The sequence below is a fragment of the Mytilus edulis genome, chromosome 8, assembly GCF_963676685.1.
Source record: "Mytilus edulis chromosome 8, xbMytEdul2.2, whole genome shotgun sequence".
Taxonomy (NCBI): domain Eukaryota; kingdom Metazoa; phylum Mollusca; class Bivalvia; order Mytilida; family Mytilidae; genus Mytilus; species Mytilus edulis.
Genome location: NC_092351.1, coordinates 52,211,183 through 52,223,418, shown reverse-complemented (window position 1 = coordinate 52,223,418; position 12,236 = coordinate 52,211,183). Strand labels below are relative to the sequence as shown.

The 12,236-nt window shown below is 30.9% G+C and overlaps 1 long non-coding RNA gene across 1 annotated transcript; it reads right to left on the bottom strand.

Annotated features, from left to right (window-relative positions):
• Positions 1-1,296: 1,296 nt before the first annotated feature.
• Positions 1,297-11,904, bottom strand: LOC139485839 (uncharacterized). Its single transcript, XR_011655411.1, has 3 exons — positions 11,876-11,904; positions 3,077-3,352; positions 1,297-1,368 (listed from the first exon to the last, which is right to left on the bottom strand). It is a non-coding gene; the product is annotated as an uncharacterized lncRNA (long non-coding RNA).
• Positions 11,905-12,236: the final 332 nt, after the last annotated feature.

Here is a 12,236-nt window from a genome sequence, read left to right as displayed (position 1 = left end):
AAACACGGAAGCCGTCAGAGTAATCATATGTTTATCCAATCGTTTTTTTTTTTGTGTTTTGTTTTGGCTGTTACTGGATGCTTATAAAATTACATAAATTTGAATGATAATTGATATAGATTGTCAGTAGAACATCTAACTCTAACACTGTTTGGTGTAATTTTGGGACTTATGTATATATAAAGCAATGTTACTTAAAGTAAGGGACAAAAAGTATCTATTAAACTGTTTATTTCATATTGATTATGCATAGCACATTAAAAATATTGTATCCATTGCACTGCCAAAAACACTGTATACTTTACTCATAATGTATTACCATCGATAGTGAGTATACAAATTATGCTAACATATTAAATCTTACATGAAATCTAAACTGGTTAAATTCTTGAATGCTCCAGCTTTAATGCGTTGTATATGGCTTTTGGCTAGATGTCTAAATAATCGAGTTAATGTCGTGATATACCAAGAAACAAAATTCAAATGTACATGGTTGAAACACAAAAAGATATCTCGGATTTTCTTTATTAAAATGTTATCACCATGTTGTAATAAAAACTATAAAATAAAGATAAATTTCTTTAATAGAATAAGACTTCTTTTATTAGTGAACCTTTTACCAAGCTTTGATATTTCGAAGACAAATATGACGGACGGTCTCATTTATATTTCTTGTAAGTGAAAAAAAACCAGTTGTTGTTTCAAAGTTGACATATTTACACACATTTCGCGATAAGCGGACGCGACGACTGCCAAAGTGTTGTTTTGCGTTCCCGAACCCTTTATATTTTATTAAATTTTTTTTTATCATTTGAACCAAAAATTGAAGGTCGAATCTCAAAATAAGTCTTTGGTTCTGTCCGAGTTATACATGTAGTATAGAAATGTCATTTTGCATTTTAAAATACATTTGATAGAACGTTTTTTTATTTATTGGTAAGATTATAAACTACGACTAACGATCGTAAGGACAGGTGCATTAAAGTGGTTATTTGGTACTTCGATAACATACAAGTTTGTTGGTCAATTCAACTGCATTATTATCATAAGATCAACTTTAAACGCAATAATTAAAACCCGCATTATGATTGATGTTTTTTGATTCAAACAGGATTTATCTAAAATTATCGCAAACATTAAAATCAAATTTTAGTCTAAAATGACAAAATCGCAATAATAAATGCACGCAATAATTTCTAAATATACAGTATTCAGAATAAAACTACATTTTTCAAATAAACATGTTTGTATAAACAAACGATTTTTAAGTAGGATGGCTAATAGATAAAAACTTACATTTCATAAAGGTTGTGCAGATTCACGAATGCCTCAGTTTCTATAGTTATGATTTGGTTGTAATTCATATCTCTAAATAAAGCAAGTAATTGGACTTCAAAATGATTACATTGTACTGAAGTGTTAGTACAGTTATTAGAACAATACATCAAATGAACTTTTTTATTTATGTGTTAATGAATACCATCAGATGCATATTGATATTGACAAGACATGTGATTCAAACAGTTTCATACAAACTATTTAACGATTTTGATTGCCTATATCCATTTACATTTAGAATATACTATACACTTAATAATTAGAAGAATTTGAATAAACAGAAGTACATCATGAACATGTATTATTAATTTAGTTTGTTGCATGTACGATCTACGTAATGCATGTACTCATATCGTAATATACCTCTTTTTAGTATATTGATTCAATATGTGTAATACCTTTTACGTGTATTATTGTTACTGAAAGAGCGACTACGTTCAAACAATGGAAACAAGCTTGAGGTACAAGAGAGACTTACACATACTTGTGGATATAATTTTGATAACAGAAGAATCGTCTGTTTAAAGTTTTTTTGGAAAAAATACAGAAATGATCGGTAAAAAAATATTAAGTATGATAGTTTCATATATTCCTAATATCTCTGCATTAACAATTTGGCATGAAGCAATGCACCAAACAAACACGACAGATTATTTCAATGTTTTATCGATGTAGTCGCGATATTTGATTTTAAACTAAAAACACATTATGCTTTAGAAATCTTTTTATTTTTTTGGTTTGAACATGCTAACAATACTGATGAAGAACCGGTTAGTTTGAGAATCGTAAATGCTTTATAAAAAGGTTTACTTGATAGAAAAAAAAAGAAAACAACCGGCACTGGTTTCCGTGTCACGCCTGTAGTCTTTGTTAATAAAACTTTGATATATTTTCAATGATAGGAATAGTAGAAAAAGTGCCTTACAATAAAGTAACTTAGATAATGTCATCAACATGTCAAATACAATAATTTAATTCATGTTTATGTTTAAGGTGGCTCGGGCCTATTCGAAGTTTCTATCAGAAGTGCCGTTTTTTTTTTGTTATTTTATTCTTTGCAGAAAGTGAATCAAATTGGTAAAAAAATAGGGGGTCACGGACCATTCAAACTCAAAATTTAGCTTTTAAACAGGTATGTAAAAGGGACCATTTTTCATAGAAATGATAGGGAAAATAGAGGTGTTGACCTACCTATTTTTATCGGAATATCAAAAAAACTTTCTATAACACTTGGTCCAAAACTCCAATATAAAAAGCTGAACTATAGCTTGAATGAGCAATAAAAAAACATAGGTATCATTTCTTAAAACAAAATGCGGGAAAATGGTGAAATTCGGTGAAATGTAATTTTTAATCACAAATACATATATATACTAACGATTATATTTTTTAAGTGACTTAAGAACAATGATTTAACATTTCTAATCAATCAAAAAATTTAAACAAAATACTATCTTATTTACGACACATACTTTTCGTGTGCATTGTAATTCATGCATGAAATTATGCGCAGTCGATTACTACCGATCCACCTTAACTCTAACTCGAATTGGATATTTTGAAAAAATTGACTGTGTGTCTCAGTTGAGCTTAATTAGGTTCATATATGTTTCAATACTGCAGCAAAAGTTACCTTGTGTTATCCTTCATAGCTAAAATTATATGTTTGTCTTTTGGCATACATCATCAATAATTCAAATACTAAAGTAGTTAATTTCTCAAACAAACAATAACTCACATTATATACGTGTCATTTGGAAAGTCCAACGGTACATGCGTAAGTCCTCTACAGTATAGAGATAGTTTGCTATTCGAATCATATCCACAGTTACATTGCGTAGGACACGATCCAACTAAAGTTGAATGCATAATGTAGACCAAAATCAAGGTGAACACACATACCATTTTCACCATGATAGAACTATACTAGACCAAGACTTGTTAAGTACAGTGTTGTGATCTTTAAGGTTGTTTTACATCCCTAGGTTATCAGTTCAAGTAGATCCAATAATATCTGTTAAAAAATGCACAACGTTTGAATGTATTTATCATTTTTGATACGTAAACATCATACGTAAATAAAGGCAACAGCAGTATACCGCTGTTCGAAATTCTAAAATCGATTGAGAAAAAAACCCAAATACGAGTGACAAACTAACACTGATGGACACTCATAAAAAATAAGAGAAGAACTACGACACAACAGAAACACAACACTAAAATGTAACAAACAAATGAACGAACTATAATATATTAAATGTCATGTTCATGACTTGGTACAGGACATTTTAAGAACAAACGGTGGGTAGAACCTGGTTGTAAGATTACAAAAACGATACTTCAACAAAGTTTTTACAAATATTTGTATATATCAAGGCAATGCTTATCATTACTGTAATGTGTTACGGTTTTTATGTTTGTCTTACAATTTCTTACTTCCCAATTCACCTTGAACAATATATTAGACTCTTCCGTGAAGAATACCATTAGGTTTTTGTATTTTTGAACATGTTAAAGCAAGTTTTATGCAATTGAATTTGTTGCCAATCATAATGATCAGTTCAGAACATTTTAAGGAAACATTATATAACGGATTAACATCAGCCACCTAGTAACTTTTCAGATTGCTCTGACTTTTTTGATGTCATTTAAAACTGTGCTTTTAAACTTTAAACTTATTTCTTTTCAGTTTTAGTTTTAAATGTATCATGCTGATTGGCAAAAATAAACGAATGCGAACATACCAACCATGCCAACCATTGACATATACTACATCATTAAAAATCAGTAAAGCAGAAAATTTGATTATAATTCCTTGGTCAAATGACTTCAAACGTCATTTAAAACAGGGTTTTTTACAACTTTATAAAAGATGAAGATGTGACATGATTGCCAATGAGACACTTCTCCACAAGAGACCAAATGACACAGAGATTACAATCGGTCACCGTACGGCCTTCAACAATGAGCAAAGCCCATAACAAATAGTCAGCCATAAAAGGCCCCGAAAGACAATGTAAAACAACTCATACGAGAAAACTAACGGCCTTATTTATTTAAAAAAAAATGAACGAGAAACATTATGTAACAAATAAACAAACTGCAACCACTGAATTACAGGTTCCTGAATTTGGGGAGGCACAAACATACAGAATGTGGCGAGGTATAACATGTTAGCAGGATCCCAATCCTCCCTTTATCTCCGACAGTGGTGAACAGTACAATATAAGAACGAACTATAAAAATCAGTTTAAAAAAAGGCCAAACTCATTAGATGGATAAATATACAAATACAATGTACTGCAAAAAATAGTGGACGTGACCGGGTACTTGTGCATACCAACAACTCTCAGTTACTTGCAGCTAGTTCAAACCCACTCATGTGTATATATAAACTGTGTTTAATCAGATACAAATCGTCACTATATGCATCGGCATAACGAGCAAGAACGTTTATGTTGATAACAATTTTTTGCTGGTATCTTTTAAGTATTGAAAACACACGGTGGGTATGGTTGTCCCGCGAGAGAACGTTCTGTGCTGGTGATTCGGTCCTGACAGGTGCTGGTGATCAATGAAAAAATGTAAACAAAGTCGAAAATGATGATTTTTTACATTTTCACTCATAAAAAATGGGAGAAAACAGTAGAGATTTTTCAATTTTGTTTCTTATGGGTTCATATATAAACCATTAAAAAGTTGACCATCTACACTGTTTCAGTAAGCGTAACACAAAAATGCTCATTTTCAGAAAATCTAGAACTGAAAAAATAAAACAAAAATGCTCATATAGTCCGCTTTCTATACCGCAAGCCACACGACAAAACTATTTTGTGAAAAAACATTGCAATTTATTAAAATTTAGCATTTTCTCAATTTATTCATGTCCTGATACTGTGCTGGTGGGTCCTGTCATTGTGCTGGTGGGTCCTGATACGGTGATGGTGATTTTGGATAAGAAGTTGGTCATATTTGAAACAAATGTTACAAAATCAATAAAATTGGGCAGATAATTGTTGTCAATAGGATCTATGACTCCTATTTTAGCTCTTGTGCATCCATTTGGCTGTTTAATATGTGTTTTCAAATGATCGTAACTTGTATTACATAATTATATAAAAGGGCAACATCTTTCGTCAATATAAGATAACAATATATTGTATCTAAAATAAGAATAGTGTTATTAAGATATTAAATACCCCTTACATTGATGCTTCAACAATGATCAAAGCCCATGCCGCATAGACATGTTTGTAAGCGCTCCGCATACTCCTCCCCATTTCCACCCAACCAACCCTCCTCATTTCCTCCTTCATTGTTACAGTGGTGTACCAACACAACAATTTATCACATGAAATAATAACACAAAGACACAAATTATTGAACAACGAATGCTCGCAGGTACTGAAAGCTAGTTCAAAGCCGCATTTTCAACTAATAGATAAACCATGTTCTCATATACAAAAATCCCAATCGTGTCGATTAAAAAAGTCTCAAAACTTAAGTTCACATTTTAATATTTGATGAAGCAGAACTTTAAAAGTGTGCAGTGAATCTTGTGCTCACAACAGTTATTTTCATAATTATATTTACATAAGACTTATAAAGGAATTAAGAAGGTACCAAGAAATATTTTATAGTTCAATTTAATGATCATGAATGGTACGGAAGTTTCATAGGACAAAAAGAAATTGATAGTATTTTTTTGGCGAAAGACTTAAACGCTTCTTTGCATTATTTAGTACAGCTCTTCTATAAAAGCATGCAAAAAAAAACTTTGATTGACTTGCTTGCTATGTTTGCTTGGATGTTTTCAAACAATAGGTAGGCGGAGTTTCAATACATACTGGGATTTGATTTGACAAATATAAACTGACAGGAATTGAAGTTAATGTTTATTGTCCAAACAAATTCTAGTATATAGTAAACAGACTACTTACATGTCGTTTAAAAACATCTAAACAATCATAGCAAGCAATTTGATCAATAGTTTGCTTTGCATATATTTATAGAAGAGCTGTAAATTCTAAAAAAAAATTCTTGTTGTCGTAGATGGTTAAATCCTCAACAAAATCTCAATAACTTTGTTGGAACGAATAAAGGTTTTAAATCAAATTTTCGTTGACTTTTTAGCTTCCACCCTGACGAGGCATGTTAGCTGTTCGTATGCTGTTGCACCTGACGCACGGAAACTTTCACATTTTCATTATCTTTTCTGAAATATTTTACCCAGCTCTTACTTGACAGGATTGTTATCCTAGTAAAAAAATGTAACCAATGAATTGAACACAAGTTAAAAATTCCACAATACTATATAATTCATTTTATGTGTCAATTTGTTCGAAAAAAGTCGAAAAGAAGAGAGTTTTTTTAATGTCATGATTAGCTGTCGCTTTCTAGATCTATGCTTAGCATTTATTTCAGATGACATGGACTCCCCACCCTGGTGACCCTGCTGTGTTTCATAACTTTATCCGTATACATATATTAATAGATAAACAAAAGGCTGCAACTGGTATTTTTTTATTTAAAATGATTCGTTGTAACGAGAATATTTGTGGTGAATGGAAACTGTGAGGTCAAAATCTTAAATTGCTTATAAATGTTGCTTGACCCAGTTTCGTTATCTGATCTGAATTTTCTGAAATGTGCAAGGTAGATGGACATTAGCCTTTTGATTTTTACTCGGTAAGTTTTGCCCTAATTGCTTGAACTATTGCAATATTAAAGCCGATTTCAATGAGTGTGTAGACAAAGGGAATATCTTTGGTTATCTTGCTTGCTGAACAGAAAAGTCACGGTTTAGCTAACAAGCAAGCTAACCAAAGATATTACCTTTGCCTACATACTCAATGGAATCGGCTGTAACTAAAAACTCGAATACATTTAAACAGACAGTGGTCATGTTTGTTGATGAATAATGTTTTTCCTAGATTCACTCTTGAAAAATCATTTGGTAACATTTGGTCAAGTAATTTCAGAAAAGATCTTTTTGTAATTGCGGACGCCAAGACAATACATGAACCTCACACAACCCCTCGACACATGTGAGCTTATATATAATCTTATAGCGATTCGGGTTGATAACCAGTTGAAATTAAGCCAGTTTTTTGTGTGTGTAGATTTGTATTGTTTTATAAAAAAGAAGATGCGGTATGATTGCAAATGAGACAACTATCCACAAAAGACCACAATGACACAGACATTAACAACTATAGGTCACCGTACGGCCTTCAACAATGAGCAAAGCCCATACCGCATAGTCAGCTATAAAAGGCCCCGATAAGACCCTGTAAAACAATTCAAACGAGAAAACTAACGGCCTTATTTATGTAAAAAAAAATAAATCTATATATTTTTCCTCTCCATTTTTATGCAAAACCTTTTACATTTTTATTTTATGGGTTATTGTTGAAGGTCGTACGATGACGTATGTTTGTTAACACATACTTCCTTTGGTTTCTTATGGAAATTTGTCCAGTGACAACAAACATACACATCATCATGATCTACTTTATATAAGTATTGTAAAAATTACAACGTATTTTGGTGATCTTGCAAAATGATCGTATCCCGAAAATCGTAAACATATTTTCTTATTTCCATTAACAGGCCAATAAATAAGATTACAGTTAATTTAAAAAAAAAATTAAAAAAATAGGGATATTTTTTCTCTCATAATAATTGTAAACAGATTCACAACAATGTCAATTTCAAGAAAGCAGACAACAGTTAATTAGTCAATAATAGTACAGCATCAATGATCTTGAATATATGCCACTTTTAACTAAAATATAAAGGCACAGAACCAGGACATAGGACCGTTTTTCTTATCACCAGCACCGCGTCAGGACACTTCCGTTTAACGAACTTACCCGACTTTTGCAATGTAATATTGTTGTAATATACTTTGCATGGTACTAATGACGCATCAGAGAAAAATTAAGCAACAAAACAGTCGCTTTATTGCCGTTGTGATACAATGTAAACAAACCCACAAGCACCTGACAGGACCAAATCACCAGCACAGAACGTTCTCTCGCAGGACAACCATACCCACCGTGAAACAGAAAATGTATATTCCGAAGAATCGTTTTTAAAAAGAAACTTTTGATTCTACTACTGGTAACTATATCACAACATTTTTTTTGTTTCCTTTTGTTTTTTTTTTTTTTTTCCTATATATATCACAACATTACTACAAAGTAAAGTCAAATTTCATGCCACACTATTCATACATGTGTTGATCTGCTATGTTATATAATTTCATTGCCTGCACGCTCAAATATTATTCACCATTAACGTATAAAACGTCGCATCAACATAAGCAAAAAAACTATTTTACTCAAGATGAATCTATTATTCTAATTTGACGGAGACCAGCTGTATATAAATTTTATAGATTTAATTAAGAGGCTGTCCAAGTACATATTAGGCAAATCCTATGATATGGGTGGCACAACATATTTTTTCTCCCACTGAATTTTTGGTTCCAATGAAATCTTTATATCATACAAAGGATATATATGTCAAAGATATTTTTGAATCAACAGTGGATGGCTCAGAAAATGATTTTAAAGTTCAGTAACAATGCAACAAATTTATGTACAAAATGAAGAGTAATCACCTCTTTTCAATGAATTTTCAGTGCTTTCTATGCATTTTTTTTTCTCTTTATTTGTTGCAGTTAATAAAAAAATAAAATTTAACTTTGAGAAAGAATGAATTTGTGATATAAAATATATGAAAAAATTTTGAAAACAAAATATGCCATGTGCCATCCACTGCCTGGTTTTTCCATGGACACCCTCTTAATTCAATAGCATAGTTTCTATATTTAGAATAGAGTGTTCATATTATATTGGTCATGTTAAAAAGACATGCAGATTCGTTCACTTTTAACAAATGTTCATCATCCCAAGGTGTCTAAAGGAATGTGAATGATGTATTCATGTCAACAGCACGTTTAGTCGCATCTGTGCATTGTTTAAAGACACAATGGCATATGGACATATATGTTCTGAGACAATAGCTAGGAAAATATTGTCTTCTAAACAAAAACATTGATGTATCAAAAAGAGCAACAATTAATTAAATCCGAATTTTGTTTATTTATTGCAAATAGTGCTGAATGATTGCTAAGATACGTTTTATAATAACATGACTAATACGATATGAAAAAATAATCAAATATTTCTTCATTTTTTGGTTATTGATCAATGAATTTCTTCGAATCGGAATTGATCATTAACATTTGAAAATAAGAGTACCAATGCATTTACAATGTACCTTCCATAATAATTTCGACAACAGACACAATTTAATTCTATTAATATATTAAATCGAACCAAAATTTTATTTTATTCGAGTGTAACGTCTATCTTTTGTTATAACAAAACGCGTGTCCCATGGAATCGGGCGTTCATTCTTTTACAGACTTTTACGTAGCTATTAAGAGTTTAATTGTGATAGTATTGTTCTCAAACAAACATAAGCCCTAAGATTAAAAGTTGTGATGCAGCAATTTAACCACAAGTTATTGTATAAGACATACAACTGAAATTTAAAAGAGGGACATATCGTGTTTAAAAAAAACTTATTCTCCATTGTCAGAGTATCCCATGAAACAGAGTAATACATAAATGAATAGTTTTTTAAAAGTTTAAAGTTAAAAGCTGATAAACATATTCGGTTTCACCACAATTGTGTTTTAGAGTGTTCCTTTTAAACATGGATAATGTAACAAACAAATGTTTGTGACTTTAAAAATGCGGAAGTTTTAGTTATGTGGTCCCTTTAAAAAGCATGACATTAACAAATTATAATATTCACTGTTAATTCATGAGATTTTAAGAAGTATGATATAAATTGAACACATATGTTTAAAAACAAAATGTATATAATCGCTGCATCATATTGAGAGAAAAAAATGTAACAATGTATGAGTAATACGACGGGTACCTCATGTGGAGCATCTTCCTGAGGACCTGCTATCAACCCCAGTTTTTGGGTTCGTTTTGCTTGGTCTTTTGATTTTAAAATTTATAGTGTATCATGTGTACTTCTGTATTGTCGTAAGTGAAGCAGTTAATGTGTCAGTTTCCTTTTAACCAGAGATATGAAGACTGAAAAAAAATTGACACTTCCAAAAAAAAAAGTGCACAAAGATGTTTTAAGTGTCTCTTAAAGTAGGAATAAGTTATTATAATTTTAATTGGGAAGTTGGATTGTCGAAGAAGACGTTATAATAAAAACAGCTCTTAAACTGAATATAAAGTCAGAGTGCTTTATCTTCGTAATTTGTATGGTCTTTCGACCTTATTTCAGGTCACTGATAAGGTTGAGTTTTTTTTCTTTTCCACAAAGCAAAGTTATACTGAGTTACATACATATTCTATTGTGTAAAGCTGATAAAAATATTTTGTTTCACCACAATGATAGTTCAAATGATAGATTTTTAATGCTTACAATGTAACAAAGACTAGTTTTGTGCCTTAAATAACGCGGAAGTTTTAACAAGGTCGTCTTGTTAAGACAAGATGTAAAACAAATTCATGTATGGACTATTAAGTCGAAAAAAGTAAATAAAACAAATTGAATCGTGTATTTACGAACTTCAAGGTGAATACAAATATTCATATTTAACAAATTTGTTTGAAAGATCTTAATCATTGTCGTACCAAATCGAAGTCGAAATGTCGAATACATTGTTATTGCTGCATACAAAAGCCGAAGACATATGTTTACCAACGAAAAATTGTGATTGATGTATAAGAACACAATATTTGTTTATACATGTTATACGAGACAATCCGAGTGTTTAAGGGTATAAACCTAATGAAATCAATGTTTGTTAAGTAATTCTTCAAATTCAGAATATGCACGATAATAATTACACACAGTGCTTTTTTTTTAAATAGGATAAGACGACATAGTAACACATTGTAGTAAGTTAAGTATTTAATAATCGGTTTTCTCTGAAACCAGTGATTTGGAGACTGAAAAAATATCAAGCAAGAGCGCATGAAAGAAACAAAAAGATGCATTGCTATTGGTGATCTTTGGCCCTTTTCTGCCGTTTGGTTGGATTGGTGTCTTTTTGACACATTCCTCATTTCCAATCTCAATTTTAAGGATTAAACTTTAACATATATGATACATTTTCCCTTGATTTTACAAATTACGTTTTTGTATTGTTATCACAACTGGAGTTATTTTCATAGGCATTGATGAACCAGTTATTGCTGAGAAAGAATGTATTTTTCCGTTACTGGAATAAAAATACAAAATATAAGTCTTCCCCGTTTACTTAAAGGCTTACACAAATTCAGACCTCGAATTATATTATGATATACACATGTACAAGATTTTCAACCTCTTTAGTTTGTATGGACACTAAGTGAAAAGATAGTACTACATAATATTACTATAACGATATTTATTTTTCTGGCAAACCACTGCAATTTCTTTAACTTCATTTTCAATATTTCTATATTCATATGACGTTGGTAGACACAATTGAAGTTGAATAACTTACCCAATATGTATACTTCCTCCAGATATAAAAGATGTGTTGAAATGAACGTAATTTGCAAAGTTTAAACTCTGTAAACGTATTTGATTGTGTGTTATGAAAAGGCTCTTTGTATTGCTATAAAAGAATATTAATATGTTTGTACTCTATGCATTGGTGTCACTTACTGGTTAATATTTTACCTATTTCAAGTCGTTTATTCTCCAGACTAATGTATGTTAGTGATCATTGACATTTATCATTGACTATTTGATATATTTAACCTTTACCATCCAAGTTCTAGCTAGAAATTGGTTTTGTATTTATTTTATTTTTTTAAATCATCAGAAAAAAAAACTTGAATTATTATTCATTAAAATTATGC